At 44.3% G+C, this 16,985-nt stretch overlaps 1 protein-coding gene and 1 long non-coding RNA gene across 7 annotated transcripts in view; both read left to right on the forward strand.

The window, feature by feature from the left end:
• Positions 1 to 2,095: 2,095 nt before the first annotated feature.
• LOC146063960 (uncharacterized) lies at positions 2,096 to 6,646 on the forward strand. Its single transcript, XR_014471718.1, has 3 exons — positions 2,096 to 2,247; positions 6,065 to 6,179; positions 6,352 to 6,646. It is a non-coding gene; the product is annotated as an uncharacterized LOC146063960 (long non-coding RNA).
• A 4,383-nt stretch (positions 6,647 to 11,029) lies between these two features.
• ZBTB24 (zinc finger and BTB domain containing 24) overlaps positions 11,030 to 16,985 on the forward strand; it is a 31,710-nt gene continuing 25,754 nt past the window's right edge. For 5 of the 6 annotated variants that reach the window (XM_083176915.1, XM_083176918.1, XM_083176920.1 and 2 more), the window contains exon 1: positions 11,030 to 11,152. The gene's annotated coding sequence lies outside the window, so the exon portion shown is untranslated. Of the gene's footprint in view, positions 11,153 to 15,291; positions 15,430 to 16,985 lie in introns of those variants that run through there. The other variant, XM_083176916.1, reaches the window with a different exon arrangement.

Consider the following 16,985-nt stretch of genomic DNA (forward strand, 5'->3'; position numbering starts at 1 on the left):
ACAATATAAGCAGAGACAGTACGGTTATCACACAGGCAACACTTACCTGCCGAGCTGCACAGCGCCTGGGGGGGAGGAGTCAGTCAATGAGGCGGGGGGCAGAGTCAGTGAGGAGGGATCCTACTGGCCTCTGAGTGTCATGCCAGTGCCCCATGGCTGATGCGCCTCCTGTCCCTCTCCTTTTTAGAGGCTCCTCTAGGGGGGAGGGGGGGGGGGCTGGGTTCACCTGGAGCTGGGACATGGGGGGGAGCAAATGGGCACTCACAGTCCACAGGTCTTCAGCCGGGGGCCTGCAGGCTGGAGGCTCCAGCATCTGGACGGGGCTTCTAGCAGAGTAATGTAGGATAGCGGCCGAGGATCCTGCTGGCCGGGTTGTACCCGGCATCCTCAGGCCGATGGATGAAATGTTCATGCTTGTGGCACTGCATGTCCCCGGCCGGAGGTCACCGCTGCGCTCTGCACTCTGTCTCCCCTTCTTCCTCTATTCTCTGACCTCACCCTGCCATGCTCTCATCTCCGTGGGCCGAGGTCGCCGTGTCCGGCACTCTGTCTCCCCCTTCTTCCTCTATTCTCCTTACTCCCCCCTGCCACGTGCTCATCTCCTGGGCCAAGAATGGGAGTTCCGGTGCTGGAGATGGGAGCTCCGACCTAGGACGGAGCTCACGTGGATGTGATCATCTCCGTCCCCTACCGGAAGTTCCTGTAATACTTCAGATTCTGTAATACTTCTAGTATGAATAAAGCATCATACACACTGGGCAATATAATGAGCAATATCGCTCATTTTAACCCTACCGAGCGATATCGCTCATTATATTGCCCAGTGTGTATGCCCTGCCCAATGCATGCTCTCGCCGTTCATTAACAGCCCCTCCGTTATCTGCACATGTACAGATAAGGGAGCAGATTATTACAGTATGCACACCCCCCACGCGCGTGCCGATGCACCCCGCCGAGTCTCAGTGTGTACAGCAGGCATTCCCAACCACGGTCCTCAAGGCACACCAACAGTGCAGGTTTTGTAGATTTCCAGGCTTGAGCACAGATGACTTAATTAGTATTAATTTCTGATTAAACCATCTGTGCTGAAGCCTGGATATCACTAAAACCTCCACTGTTGGTGTGCCTTGAGGACCGTGGTTGGGAATGCCTGGTGTACAGGCTTATTATAGAGCAAACTTCTGACTGGTAAAGCACTAGAAAGACTGTGGTCTAGATGCAACAAGCTTCAAAAAGTGATGAACATCCAGCCAATCAGCACCTAATGATCATGTCACAGGCTGCAGTTTAAAGATGGCAGTTAAGAGCTGAGGGACATCAGACTTACCTTGTAAAGTAAGCAAACATTGCAAGAGCATTATGACATTTATTGTTTTAATTTTAACTTGTTTGTTTGACGGAGGTGGAAATGGAGTTAAAATTCCAGGCTTTCGGTTACATTGCAGATCTGGGTCACACATGCTGAGGCTTCTTAAGCCCCATACACACATGGGCAGAAAATATCGGAGCAGGGGGTGTCGGCATTGGCAAATTTGTAATTGCCATCACCTGTTTTAACTAGGTTAATTTATAACAGAGGCCTTTCACCACAGGTTATGGCAATCTTAAATTAAGAGGGAAGTCCAGGAATAAAGCATTGTGTTCCTTCCTGGAGAGGGTCATATTGGGAGGTATGTTGGTATAAGCCAACTCCAGTCTTTGAGAGCTACCAACAGTGCATGTTTTCCAGATCACAAGTGAAATCATTAGCTCCACCTGTGGATCTTTTAAAATGTGTTAGCTAGTAATGAGCATACCCTCCAACATTTGAAGGAAAGAAATCGGTACACATTCGGGAAGGGGGTGTGGCCATTTGTGAAGTAGGCATGGTCACAGTTAAAGTGGGTGTGGCCACACCCCCTTTCCGTACGTTTACTGTGCAATGTGTACTGTGCTTTTTTTTTTTTAAGAGGACTCCCACCACTCTAGAAAGTGGAGTCATACACCCCACACATGCTGATGCTGTGCTACTGCTGCTGCCTACCTTCCCCAGCAGTTCAGCTCTGCATCAGTCCCCGCCCCCCCCCCCACCACTGTTAGCAGTGTCATAGCATCCCTCAAGTAACCATTCATAGCAATGTTCCCCCTGATTCTGCCGCTTCCGGCTCTGGCCTCCGTGTGATCACGTGGTGCAGTAAGGCCACACCTGCGGCCAGTCACATGGTCGTGATGTCATGAGCAGGAACTCGAGTGGGTTGTAGGTGGAAGGTGAGTGTGCCGGTTGGGTTGTATGTCCGCTGACGCAGAACCGGCAGCCCTCATGGTGCAATGTGGCGCTAAACACGTTCGGCTGACCTTTTCAATTTGTTTGGTTGATGCGATTTTACTATGTGTCTAATACTAATTACTAATTATCTAATTACTGTCTGATAGTCCAGTGTGCTATCAGTTCTGTGACAGCTGGTAGTGGGCAGCGTACGGTATTGTGACATTCTGGCGTTTTAAAAATGTTCACCTATTTGTATAATATTTTCTGGGAGCAATAAATACTTATTTGTCCACCTTTTAACAGGGTATAGGTAATAATCTCCCTTCGCAACCTTTCGCCAACTGATCACATGTTCCTCTATGAATTTTGTATGTAGGGACATCACTAGAATTGTCCCTGCATTTCAATCCACAGTTTTTGCAGTGAATTTCTGTTCCCTACCACCCTTCTAATTTCAGCTGCAAGCTTGACCTAATGTACATAGAGTTGTGTATGACAGAATGAAATGCTGGAAATACACAAAGGGGTGTGTAAGGGATTACTGTGGAGAAAAACATCCCAACCATATGTATCCAATGTAATGTTAAATAAGTAAGGGGGGAAAAGTCCAGAGAAAATTGTCTGTACAAACGTTTTATTTAATACTGAAAATCTCACAACAAAACTCCCAAATCACTATCCTTTTCACCGCCACTGTTTATATCTGCATTACCCAGCTAACACTACCTGGTGTCCGCAGCTGTATACAAAGCTGTGGACAATCGGAAATTGCATCCGATTGCTGTCAACAAAGTTCTCCTGCTACTTACTTTGTACTGGGTCGGTAGACTGGGTACTCCCTGGAGCACACTGGATATTAGAGAAGCAAAACACTTTTTTGACTGCTGAAAACCAGAGAACATCCAAAATGTACACCAAAGTTTCCTAGACTCCACCATTACAGTCCAGGTTTTAAGGCTTTCTATATCAGTTCAGATGGTTAAGTAAAATTGACCTAAGGTGTTTTCACCTGTGTTCAAGCATGGATAGCTTTAAAACATGAACCGTAATGGCAGATTTTGAGAATCTCTAAACTACACAATTATTATAAGAATAAAATATTTCTGTGAAAATGGTTGAGGTGATTTTTTTTTTTTCATGTAGTCTATTAGAAGATATCTGTACACACTGCGTTTGCTCAATGACATTGGCTCGACAGAACTGATTAATGTGGGGGAAACCCGATGAGGTTTTGGAGCCAATCTTTCTGGTTTTTGAGCAGTTGCCCTGGGGCAGATGTATTAAGCCTGGCAAAGAGATAAACTGGAGATAAAGTTGAGATAAAGTGTAAGGAGATAATGCACCAGCCAATCAACTCCTAACTGTCATATTTCAAACATAGCTGATTGGCTGGTGCATTATCTCCTTCCACTTTATCTCCAGTTTATCTCTTCGCCAGGCTTAATACATCTGCCCCCCTGTGCTCTGCACTATATATATGCAGAGTTGTTGACCAAATAGATGTAAATTACTTTTAAATAGAAATAGTTTTCTTCACATGCATGCAGAGTCATACTCCTGAAGTGTCCTCATTGGCAGCATATGTAAATGGTTATCAGTATGATATCTCCAAACACAAGTTGTGAGAAATAAGTGAATGCACTAGCAGCACTGTATAGTGTTTGCGTACAAAATCTCGTCAGTCCGGATCCCAGCGGTCAGAATGCTGACAGATCGATCGCTGACATTATTTTTAACCCTTTCCCTTATTTTTAACCCTTTCCCTTATTTTTAACCCTTTCCCTTATTTTTAACCCTTTCCCTTATTTTTAACCCTTTCCCTTATCATAACCTTCCCCCTCTAGCGGCCTAATGCTGGCCACACATAAGACCAACTTTCCTCCAACCAACTAGTTGCTTGAATGGAATAAAAATATGGTACTGGATGGGAGCAAATGTAATATTTACTTCAGAAATGTGCTACCAAAATCTAATACTGTAGTTGAACCTGTTTGATTTAAACAATTTGACTGAATGTTTTTGTCCATTTTTTTCCTGGTCTGTGAGCACATTTCTGATTGTCCTTTGCTCCCATCCAGTACCATATTTTTATTCCATCCAAGCAACTATTTGGATAGTTGGAGGAAAATTATGCTGGGTACACACCAGGATGACAAACAAGGGTCCGATCCCATCAATCTAGATCCAATTCTGACCGATGTAGATTGTGTGGTGATTGGGCCCTTTTCTGTCCTGGTGTGGACCGATCCGATGCGCGGTTACGCGGGTCGGTCGTTATTCAGATTCTACCTGCAGCAGGTAGAATCTGGAAACGACCATACTCCCGGGTGCGGGTCGCCATCGGATCGAGACATGTTTATATTGGTCCCTCTGGCCATGGAGTAAATCCCCAACTAGTCAGCCCTGGCCCCTAAGGCAGTGCGGACCAAATAAAAGGATCCCCCCTGCAGGGCGCCCAAGGGCCATTGCAGAAGCTCAGGGCTATCCCTGGCACTCCTGGGCAATGGGTGCCGAGTTGATATAGCTTTTCGGTGTAGTAAATTAAATATTGTGCAATATTTTGTAAGTAGATTATATATTCATTTTTACTGTGGAACTACAAGTCCAGAAAACTTCCCTTGCATTCAGGTACTTGGAATGCCATAAGTACCAGCATGTAGGACATTAAAGGGCTCGCTGGTACCTGTAGTCCCACAGCCAAACAAATATTAAAATAATAACACAAACACACAAACCTTGAAAGTAAAAGTTAATAAACATACAGGCACACTCCACTCACACTGAAATATACTTACCTAAATTCCCATGTTGCACTTCAATCCTCTTCTCCGGTAGAATCCATAGGGTACCTATATATAAAAAAATACTCACCTATATCCAGTATGCATCGGTCCTCTTCATTCCCTATAGGCATCCAGGGGTTAAAATAAAAACCGCAAATTACCCAGCAGCAGATCAAGTGAAGTGAACCCATGTATTTACATGGGTTTCTTCCCCCCAACTGCCGGGTCCCCTGTTGACTTCTATTACTTAGAAGACCTGGGATCCAATCAGGGAGTGCCATAGTAGCAACTCAATGGATGTGTCAAGCAAGTATGACATTAACATAGCTGCATTTGGTGCACAATAGGCCACACCTTTTTGGATGTGCATTCCTTCTACAAGCAAAGAGAGTCCAAAAGCAAAGAGAGTCCACATTTCTTATGCAGAATGTTGGGAGGTATGCATCAGTGTGTTTCTATGTGTGGATTATTGGGGATAGCTAAATTCTCCGTCCCTTTGGGATTACAATGCAGCTGATTCTAAATATGGCTATACACTGCTGCAATGTATCGTATAAGTGTACAATATGGCCATACAACCCTGCATGGGGTCCTTTAACAGGTGATGTATCGCATGCGACCCTGTTCCCCGCCGCCAGGAGGGGGGTCCAAGTCTAAGGTAATCCGACCTCCAGATCCCATCTGATGAGCATGGGTCCGCGCATCGGATCAGATGTCAAACCGGATCGGTCTAATGTATTTACAGTAATACAATTCAGTGTATTATCTGTTTTTTTATTGTTACTCAGCTCCTGGTTTCTTTCTACAGTAGTTCATTTTTTATGGTAAATGAAATGCTAGGCATGAAAAGATGCACTATTTTCATGTCTGAACAGATCTGTTCTGACAGCGTTCTAAGATGTGAATTTTTAGTAATAAAGTCTGACAAATATATTAACGTTTGTTGATTTGACAGAGGCAAACAATAGATAAATAAATGTATGTATAACCTCCTTATATTTCTGACATAGCAATCTTGTTTGTGTTTGTCCAGGGAGCAGCCACATCTCTAATAAAGGCATTAAATGATGTAGGGTGTCTGAAGCCTAAGTATCCATTTTTAAGTGTAAAGCAGTCGGCGCTGCTGTACATTGCCTATCATCTAAAAGGTAAGAACATTCACAGAGTTACTGTAAGTCAGTTTATATAGATTAGTTTATATACGTTCTATACAAATCTATTGGTAGCGTTTGATGTTGGATTGCTTTATACTGTAAGCATAATCGATTGCCATTTTACATTATTTGTGTTCACCAAATAATAGAATTTGTGCCTTTTTAGCTTACAACCCACGGAAGTCAGAGTATATTCGGAACAAATACAGATGTAAGATGGAGCAGTTTGTGAAGTGTTGTGAACTCATTACTTACCTTGGAAATAAGATGACTCACAAATATAAAGAACCACAGAGAAGACCTACAGATTTTGACTATAAAATGCAGTCTTTTCTTTCACTTAAGAATGTGGATCCAACATGTATTTAGCACATACATTCCATTCTTAGCTTTACAATGTAATGTGTACTAACAGTTCTCATGTGTATTTTGTAAGATTCTTTATTAAAGCTTCAATATTTTATTGTCTCTGTGTGCATAATTGTTAATTTGTGTAATCATCATTGTGAAGAGAAACCGCAGTAATTGGGGGATTATAGAAACATACAGTATACGAAGTAAAAAGACAACTTTCTAAAATCAGAATCAGCTTTATTGGCCAGGTATACTTAAGGTGCCCACACACGCACCGTTCCCGGCGTGCGTTGTGGGCTTAACTAGCACACATAGCATCGCATAGTATGCCTTGTGCATACGATGTGCATGCGATGCGATGCTAGAAAAAGCTAGTACAAAAAGTATGTGCAGCACATACTTTTTGTACTGTACGATGAGGTGCCGCGGGAGCGCGCACCCCATCGTACAGCATCACAACGCCAGGATCAGTGCGTGTGTGGGCACCTATACTTATTTCCTAGCACGGCGCCCATCGCATAAGATTGTATGCCTTAATTAAGGCATACAATCTATACAATTGAAAAGATTTTTAATTGTATGTACAATATCGCATCTTATGGATCTCATCTTATGGATCTCATGGATCTTATGCATCCATAAAATGCATAAGATCCATGAGATCCATAAGATAAAAGACCCATCAACACCAACCACGCGTCCTCTGACCTTTTCAGAACCCCACTATCCACATCGGCGTGGAGTTTATTTAATATAGTGTGGCGAGCGCAGCGAGCCACTGAGCCCGAAGCGTGGCGAGGGTACGCGTAATACCTGTGAAGTAATGCGCGTCCGCTCGCTACGCTCGCCACACTATATAAAATCAACTCCACGCCGTCGTGGATAGTGGGGGTATGAAAAGGTCTGAGGACGCGTACCGCCGCCCCTCGCTGGCTCGCTGCGCTCGCCACGCTTCGGGTTGGTGTTGATGGATCTTTTATCTTATGGCTTCTTATGGATCTTATGCATCTTATGGATGCATAAGATCCATAAGATGAGATCCATAAGATGCGATATTGTACGTACAATTAAAAATCTTTTCGATTGTATAGATTGTATATCTCGTCGATCTCGTCCATGCACAAACACATAAGATGCATGCAATGCTTGCGATATCGTCCCGACACATACAATCTAGATTGTGGGCGCCGTGCTAGGAAATAAGTAGCCTTACTTATACTAGAAATTTGAATTGGATTGCTGTGCAACAGCCAGTTAGGTAGAGTATAGCTGATTACACATGCTTAGATTTTTCCCGGTTTTCGATTCGATTTTGCTTATAGAAGCAAAATTGAATCCACATCGAATGTTTTTTAGGACACTGTCGATCTGCATTCGATTTGATGCGCGCTCCCGTTTTCTCAAAATCAAATAGAAAAATCTACTGTGCAGCCAAGGAAATCTCGAATTCGATCCAGTAAATCGAATGAGTACATTGTGCCTACATTGTGAAATCGAATCGAATGCAAAAGTACAGATCTAATGCCAAATCGAATGGGATGATCTAATGCAAGATCTAATAGAAAATCGAATCTAACATCAAATCTAAAGCAAATCTAAGCGTGTGTACAGGGATTTAAACGGTGATAGTAAAGATATACATGACATACAGGTATACGCTTACGATTCCCTTAACTCCTTCAAGCGCTCCCTCAAAATCCACTTCTTCCGACTAGCCTATCCCTCCTCCTCCTCCTAACCTCTTTCGCTCCTCCTATCCTGCCTACCCTACCCCTCCATCTGCTCCCATCCGTTCCTACTTATCCTATTGTTTTTCAGTCGTTCACCCACCTCCTTTTAGTCTGTTAACTCTTATGAGTAGGGCCCTCCTTCCTCACGTACTCACCCTACCTCTTTTCCTCACCATCGCTCCTGCCCTGTTCTTCCCTTCCTCTACTTCATCTTCAGTCTCCTCGACAATTTCGACACCTACTTCAGAACTGATGCTAATTCTAGTTCTACCAGCTATACCCCTATTTATGCTGTATTTAATCAACAAACCCTGTACGTTACCTTGTAATTTGTTTTTTTGTTTGCTATGTACGGCGCTGCGGACACTTTGTGGTGCCTTATAAATAAACAAACTACTACTACTATGCTAGATGTACCCTGGGGGATATAGATGCAGGGAACACAAACCAGCTGAGCTGCATAGCGTCTAGGCAGCCATTAGTGGCGCCACTGGTCATTGCTGCAGCCAGGTGGGTAACACTATAAGAAGGGACAGTGCAATTATCACACAGGGAACACATACCCGCTTAGCTGCACAGCGCCTAGGCAGCCATCAGTGGCGCCTCTGGTCATTGCAGAAGCCACATTGATAACAATATAAGCAGAGACAGTACGGTTATCACACAGGCAACACTTACCTGCCGAGCTGCACAGCGCCTGGGGGGGAGGAGTCAGTCAATGAGGCGGGGGGCAGAGTCAGTGAGGAGGGATCCTACTGGCCTCTGAGTGTCATGCCAGTGCCCCATGGCTGATGCGCCTCCTGTCCCTCTCCTTTTTAGAGGCTCCTCTAGGGGGGAGGGGGGGGGGGGGGGGCTGGGTTCACCTGGAGCTGGGACATGGGGGGGAGCAAATGGGCACTCACAGTCCACAGGTCTTCAGCCGGGGGCCTGCAGGCTGGAGGCTCCAGCATCTGGACGGGGCTTCTAGCAGAGTAATGTAGGATAGCGGCCGAGGATCCTGCTGGCCGGGTTGTACCCGGCATCCTCAGGCCGATGGATGAAATGTTCATGCTTGTGGCACTGCATGTCCCCGGCCGGAGGTCACCGCTGCGCTCTGCACTCTGTCTCCCCTTCTTCCTCTATTCTCTGACCTCACCCTGCCATGCTCTCATCTCCGTGGGCCGAGGTCGCCGTGTCCGGCACTCTGTCTCCCCCTTCTTCCTCTATTCTCCTTACTCCCCCCTGCCACGTGCTCATCTCCTGGGCCAAGAATGGGAGTTCCGGTGCTGGAGATGGGAGCTCCGACCTAGGACGGAGCTCACGTGGATGTGATCATCTCCGTCCCCTACCGGAAGTTCCTGTAATACTTCAGATTCTGTAATACTTCTAGTATGAATAAAGCATCATACACACTGGGCAATATAATGAGCAATATCGCTCATTTTAACCCTACCGAGCGATATCGCTCATTATATTGCCCAGTGTGTATGCCCTGCCCAATGCATGCTCTCGCCGTTCATTAACAGCCCCTCCGTTATCTGCACATGTACAGATAAGGGAGCAGATTATTACAGTATGCACACCCCCCACGCGCGTGCCGATGCACCCCGCCGAGTCTCAGTGTGTACAGCAGGCATTCCCAACCACGGTCCTCAAGGCACACCAACAGTGCAGGTTTTGTAGATTTCCAGGCTTGAGCACAGATGACTTAATTAGTATTAATTTCTGATTAAACCATCTGTGCTGAAGCCTGGATATCACTAAAACCTCCACTGTTGGTGTGCCTTGAGGACCGTGGTTGGGAATGCCTGGTGTACAGGCTTATTATAGAGCAAACTTCTGACTGGTAAAGCACTAGAAAGACTGTGGTCTAGATGCAACAAGCTTCAAAAAGTGATGAACATCCAGCCAATCAGCACCTAATGATCATGTCACAGGCTGCAGTTTAAAGATGGCAGTTAAGAGCTGAGGGACATCAGACTTACCTTGTAAAGTAAGCAAACATTGCAAGAGCATTATGACATTTATTGTTTTAATTTTAACTTGTTTGTTTGACGGAGGTGGAAATGGAGTTAAAATTCCAGGCTTTCGGTTACATTGCAGATCTGGGTCACACATGCTGAGGCTTCTTAAGCCCCATACACACATGGGCAGAAAATATCGGAGCAGGGGGTGTCGGCATTGGCAAATTTGTAATTGCCATCACCTGTTTTAACTAGGTTAATTTATAACAGAGGCCTTTCACCACAGGTTATGGCAATCTTAAATTAAGAGGGAAGTCCAGGAATAAAGCATTGTGTTCCTTCCTGGAGAGGGTCATATTGGGAGGTATGTTGGTATAAGCCAACTCCAGTCTTTGAGAGCTACCAACAGTGCATGTTTTCCAGATCACAAGTGAAATCATTAGCTCCACCTGTGGATCTTTTAAAATGTGTTAGCTAGTAATGAGCATACCCTCCAACATTTGAAGGAAAGAAATCGGTACACATTCGGGAAGGGGGTGTGGCCATTTGTGAAGTAGGCATGGTCACAGTTAAAGTGGGTGTGGCCACACCCCCTTTCCGTACGTTTACTGTGCAATGTGTACTGTGCTTTTTTTTTTTTAAGAGGACTCCCACCACTCTAGAAAGTGGAGTCATACACCCCACACATGCTGATGCTGTGCTACTGCTGCTGCCTACCTTCCCCAGCAGTTCAGCTCTGCATCAGTCCCCGCCCCCCCCCCACCACTGTTAGCAGTGTCATAGCATCCCTCAAGTAACCATTCATAGCAATGTTCCCCCTGATTCTGCCGCTTCCGGCTCTGGCCTCCGTGTGATCACGTGGTGCAGTAAGGCCACACCTGCGGCCAGTCACATGGTCGTGATGTCATGAGCAGGAACTCGAGTGGGTTGTAGGTGGAAGGTGAGTGTGCCGGTTGGGTTGTATGTCCGCTGACGCAGAACCGGCAGCCCTCATGGTGCAATGTGGCGCTAAACACGTTCGGCTGACCTTTTCAATTTGTTTGGTTGATGCGATTTTACTATGTGTCTAATACTAATTACTAATTATCTAATTACTGTCTGATAGTCCAGTGTGCTATCAGTTCTGTGACAGCTGGTAGTGGGCAGCGTACGGTATTGTGACATTCTGGCGTTTTAAAAATGTTCACCTATTTGTATAATATTTTCTGGGAGCAATAAATACTTATTTGTCCACCTTTTAACAGGGTATAGGTAATAATCTCCCTTCGCAACCTTTCGCCAACTGATCACATGTATAACATGTTCCTCTATGAATTTTGTATGTAGGGACATCACTAGAATTGTCCCTGCATTTCAATCCACAGTTTTTGCAGTGAATTTCTGTTCCCTACCACCCTTCTAATTTCAGCTGCAAGCTTGACCTAATGTACATAGAGTTGTGTATGACAGAATGAAATGCTGGAAATACACAAAGGGGTGTGTAAGGGATTACTGTGGAGAAAAACATCCCAACCATATGTATCCAATGTAATGTTAAATAAGTAAGGGGGGAAAAGTCCAGAGAAAATTGTCTGTACAAACGTTTTATTTAATACTGAAAATCTCACAACAAAACTCCCAAATCACTATCCTTTTCACCGCCACTGTTTATATCTGCATTACCCAGCTAACACTACCTGGTGTCCGCAGCTGTATACAAAGCTGTGGACAATCGGAAATTGCATCCGATTGCTGTCAACAAAGTTCTCCTGCTACTTACTTTGTACTGGGTCGGTAGACTGGGTACTCCCTGGAGCACACTGGATATTAGAGAAGCAAAACACTTTTTTGACTGCTGAAAACCAGAGAACATCCAAAATGTACACCAAAGTTTCCTAGACTCCACCATTACAGTCCAGGTTTTAAGGCTTTCTATATCAGTTCAGATGGTTAAGTAAAATTGACCTAAGGTGTTTTCACCTGTGTTCAAGCATGGATAGCTTTAAAACATGAACCGTAATGGCAGATTTTGAGAATCTCTAAACTACACAATTATTATAAGAATAAAATATTTCTGTGAAAATGGTTGAGGTGATTTTTTTTTTTTCATGTAGTCTATTAGAAGATATCTGTACACACTGCGTTTGCTCAATGACATTGGCTCGACAGAACTGATTAATGTGGGGGAAACCCGATGAGGTTTTGGAGCCAATCTTTCTGGTTTTTGAGCAGTTGCCCTGGGGCAGATGTATTAAGCCTGGCAAAGAGATAAACTGGAGATAAAGTTGAGATAAAGTGTAAGGAGATAATGCACCAGCCAATCAACTCCTAACTGTCATATTTCAAACATAGCTGATTGGCTGGTGCATTATCTCCTTCCACTTTATCTCCAGTTTATCTCTTCGCCAGGCTTAATACATCTGCCCCCCTGTGCTCTGCACTATATATATGCAGAGTTGTTGACCAAATAGATGTAAATTACTTTTAAATAGAAATAGTTTTCTTCACATGCATGCAGAGTCATACTCCTGAAGTGTCCTCATTGGCAGCATATGTAAATGGTTATCAGTATGATATCTCCAAACACAAGTTGTGAGAAATAAGTGAATGCACTAGCAGCACTGTATAGTGTTTGCGTACAAAATCTCGTCAGTCCGGATCCCAGCGGTCAGAATGCTGACAGATCGATCGCTGACATTATTTTTAACCCTTTCCCTTATTTTTAACCCTTTCCCTTATTTTTAACCCTTTCCCTTATTTTTAACCCTTTCCCTTATTTTTAACCCTTTCCCTTATTTTTAACCCTTTCCCTTATTTTTAACCCTTTCCCTTATTTTTAACCCTTTCCCTTATCATAACCTTCCCCCTCTAGCGGCCTAATGCTGGCCACACATAAGACCAACTTTCCTCCAACCAACTAGTTGCTTGAATGGAATAAAAATATGGTACTGGATGGGAGCAAATGTAATATTTACTTCAGAAATGTGCTACCAAAATCTAATACTGTAGTTGAACCTGTTTGATTTAAACAATTTGACTGAATGTTTTTGTCCATTTTTTTCCTGGTCTGTGAGCACATTTCTGATTGTCCTTTGCTCCCATCCAGTACCATATTTTTATTCCATCCAAGCAACTATTTGGATAGTTGGAGGAAAATTATGCTGGGTACACACCAGGATGACAAACAAGGGTCCGATCCCATCAATCTAGATCCAATTCTGACCGATGTAGATTGTGTGGTGATTGGGCCCTTTTCTGTCCTGGTGTGGACCGATCCGATGCGCGGTTACGCGGGTCGGTCGTTATTCAGATTCTACCTGCAGCAGGTAGAATCTGGAAACGACCATACTCCCGGGTGCGGGTCGCCATCGGATCGAGCCCGCTCACGGTGCTAATTGTGAGCGGGTCGGAAGAAACACTAACCCGCTCACATCGTGCATCGTGAGCGGGTCATCCTGGTGTGTACCCCATATTAGTCTGATGTGTGGCCAGCATAACTCTTCCCCTAGTGCAGGGGTAGCCAACTCAAGAGCTACCAACAGTTCACATTTTCCAGACCATCTAGCTGGTGCACTCATTACTCACTAATGCTGCCCATACACGCTGCTTTGTCAGCGTGCGTTCCGTGCTGTACTAGCACGGATCAAATCGCATTGCATTGTATGTGCACACGTTGTGCATGCAATGCGATGCGATTTGATGAGTACTAGGTACAAAAAGTATGTGCAAGCACATACGTTTTGTACTGTGCGATGAGGTGCGCGGGAGCGCACACCTCAAAGCACACATCGGGTCAGCCCTTACAGCAGCGTGTATGGGCTGCTTAACACATTTTAAAAGATCCACAGGTTGAGCTAATTACTTCACTTGCGATTCTGTGAGGAGATCTGGAAAACATTAACTGTTGGTAGCGCTCGAGGACTGGAGTTGGCTACCTCTGCCCTAGAGCATACTCTGACTGTCAAGGTCCATTCACACTGGGTGACTATGGCATCATCGCTGTCCATACACGCTGGGCAATCATCACTGCGGGTAAAGCAGCTCAGTGCATACACACTGAGCGGCTTTCCCCCTGCCCGGCGGTGGAGGGAAGGGGGTCATTGCATAGCAGAGCGCTATGCAAAGCCGTCCTGAAAGCCTCTCATCTGCTGGTATTACCAGCAGATGAACGGCTTTCCCGGCGATGATGTGGGAGCGCGCGGCAGCTATACACACTGCGCGGCTTTGAGCTGAAAGCCGCTCAAACTGGGTGTTTTGAGCGACTTTCAGCTCAAAGTCGCCCAATGTGTTGTGTATGGGCCTTTAGGATCCAAACTGCATTCCCTATACAGAAGGAACCTCAATTGAATGGTAGGTCCCATCAGGGAAACCCACTACACCCTATCTGCTCTAATTACATACAGATTGGGAAGTGAGTGAGATGCTGTAGCAGCACAGCATGACTGTCAATTATAGTATATATGGGGGAGTAAATCATTGCATGCAAAAACAAATCTCGACAAGGATGTACAAACTGAAGTGTCATGAAGTTACATATTCTGACACTAAGCAGAAACTATGCCTGCCTATCGTAATCATCAGTACACTGCCTAATATGGGGTGGGTGGTCTTTTGTAACGTGAAATCTACTTTTTGTACACTTACTTACCAGTGATCTACTGGCATCTCTTCCTGTGCAAAGTATTCTCCCAGTGCAATACACCCCTTTACATATGATGCCACAAAGACTGACACGAATTTCACATTCTGCCACATGGAATGCGGCAAAATTTACATTCTGCCACACGGAATGCGGCAAAATTCCCATTATGCGATGGGAGGGGGAAGGGGTCTCTTTACAAATGTAAGTTCATCCCAGTTGCTGCCTGCGATGGAGTTTTATTTTTACATCTATACTGTATATCTCTTTTTAAAAAAAATGTTAAGAGGGGCACAAAACACCATCACAGACAAGCAACTGGGATGAACTTACATTTGTTAAAAGAACCCCCCTTCTCACCGTCTAACAACATAAAAAAAAAAAAATGTGGAGAAAGAAACCCATCCCCCCACATGCAGTGCACTTACTGTAAAATATCTGTCAGGATCCCCGCCGCTTGGGTCCAGCTTCCCGCTGCTGCTCAGAGTCCCACCGCCGCTGACTGAGCCTTCCTGCTGGCTCAAACGGGTTCTAACAGGCGCTCCTCAATTGAATTGCGCGGGTGACATCTTATAGTTTGTATCCAGTTTAAGATTTGGGTGAGTTATTTTGTTTCTGTTCATGGTAAATACTGTCTGCTTTATTTTTACACTGCAGTTTAGATTTTTATTTGAGAACACCCCACCCAAATCACTCTTCTCTGCACATGTTACATTTGCCCCACATGTAGTGCAACATGGTTTTGCCCATTAGAGAAAAATTGTGCTTTGCAATCCCATCTGAATAGGGCCCCTAGTGTGTACACATTAGCCAATATAAACAAAAATATTGTTTAAGTAATCGCGCATCTCGTTAACGATAATCTGCTGATGTGTTCCCATTTTAAACATCAGTGAACAGCTATTGCACTGCTAGTATTGTCAGTCTTAACTCTATATAAATAAATGTAACAGACTCTGGGGAAGTTTAAAAATAATATACAAGGCATATAAATATTTGTTATATAGAAACCAACACCATGTATATACATATCAAAGATTGCCCAAAAAACACAAAGGTTCTTAAATATTTGGAAGGAACCTATTTGTTAAATAAATGTCCTCAGTGCAAAATAAATTAATATTATAGAAATTAACCCAGAAATCTATACAGAGAGTTATACAGAGAGTTATAAATGTTTGTCTTATGACATTGTGATGAATTATATATTTTTATTTAGATACAAAAAGGTTATACTTTCAATGCAAGAAAAGATCTAAATAAACCTCAAAACATATAATCTTTCTCCACAATATGTCATCATCCTCATCAGCATCTATATTAGGGTGGTCCAAAATTTCTGGGATTTCAATCTCCAATCCTGGGATTAGACTGCGCATGTGCGCTTTTACGCTGAGCTGCATCTAAGCATCATCTCAGATGCAGCCCGGATGCTACCTGACCCGGCGAGTGACTTCTGCGCAGCATGATACCGTCTGAGGTCATGCTGCGCAGGCCCGCCGCACTGCCTATCCGCTTTGTCTGCTTGGCCTCACTGTTGGTCACACCCGCCCAGGTAAGTAAATGTGTGAGGCAGCCGGTTTGGGGGGGATGCCCTGGATTGGCGTCCCTAATTTATATGTATTCACCCAATAGTCAACAGAAAAGATACAATTCTTTTGTATTTCTGCAAGTCGTTATGAGCTGCATTGCTGTAGTCAGGTCGGCTGTGCAAACTGGTGTACGTGCCATTGTGCATTTGTGCCTTAAGTGAACTGAAAGGTCAACCATTTCTCAATATGCCACAATATGTCCTCATTACCCCACACAGTGCATGTTTTGCTGGTAACCCAGCAGGTGCACAGGTGTACTAATTACTCACAGACACATTTTATAAGGTCCGCAGGTGGAGTTAATTATTTTATGTGTGATTCTGTGAGGAGACCTGCAAAACATGCACTGCGTGGGGTATTGAGGGCCGAGTTCCCTGACCACTGATCTAGGGGAACTGTGAAAGTAATTGTAGAGAATTCTCAATTAGCTGTTTCAATTACACCAATATCCTCTTTTTAAAATGTAATTGAAGAAGGTTTTGCTGAAATCAAAATGTGTAATTGAATTCTTATTTTGGAGTGACCTTGCCATGCTTTGATTTTGCGGTTTCTTGTAATTAGTG

This window comes from Crinia signifera, chromosome 3 (genome assembly GCF_055691185.1).
Source record: "Crinia signifera chromosome 3, ASM5569118v1, whole genome shotgun sequence".
In the NCBI taxonomy this organism is placed as follows: domain Eukaryota; kingdom Metazoa; phylum Chordata; class Amphibia; order Anura; family Myobatrachidae; genus Crinia; species Crinia signifera.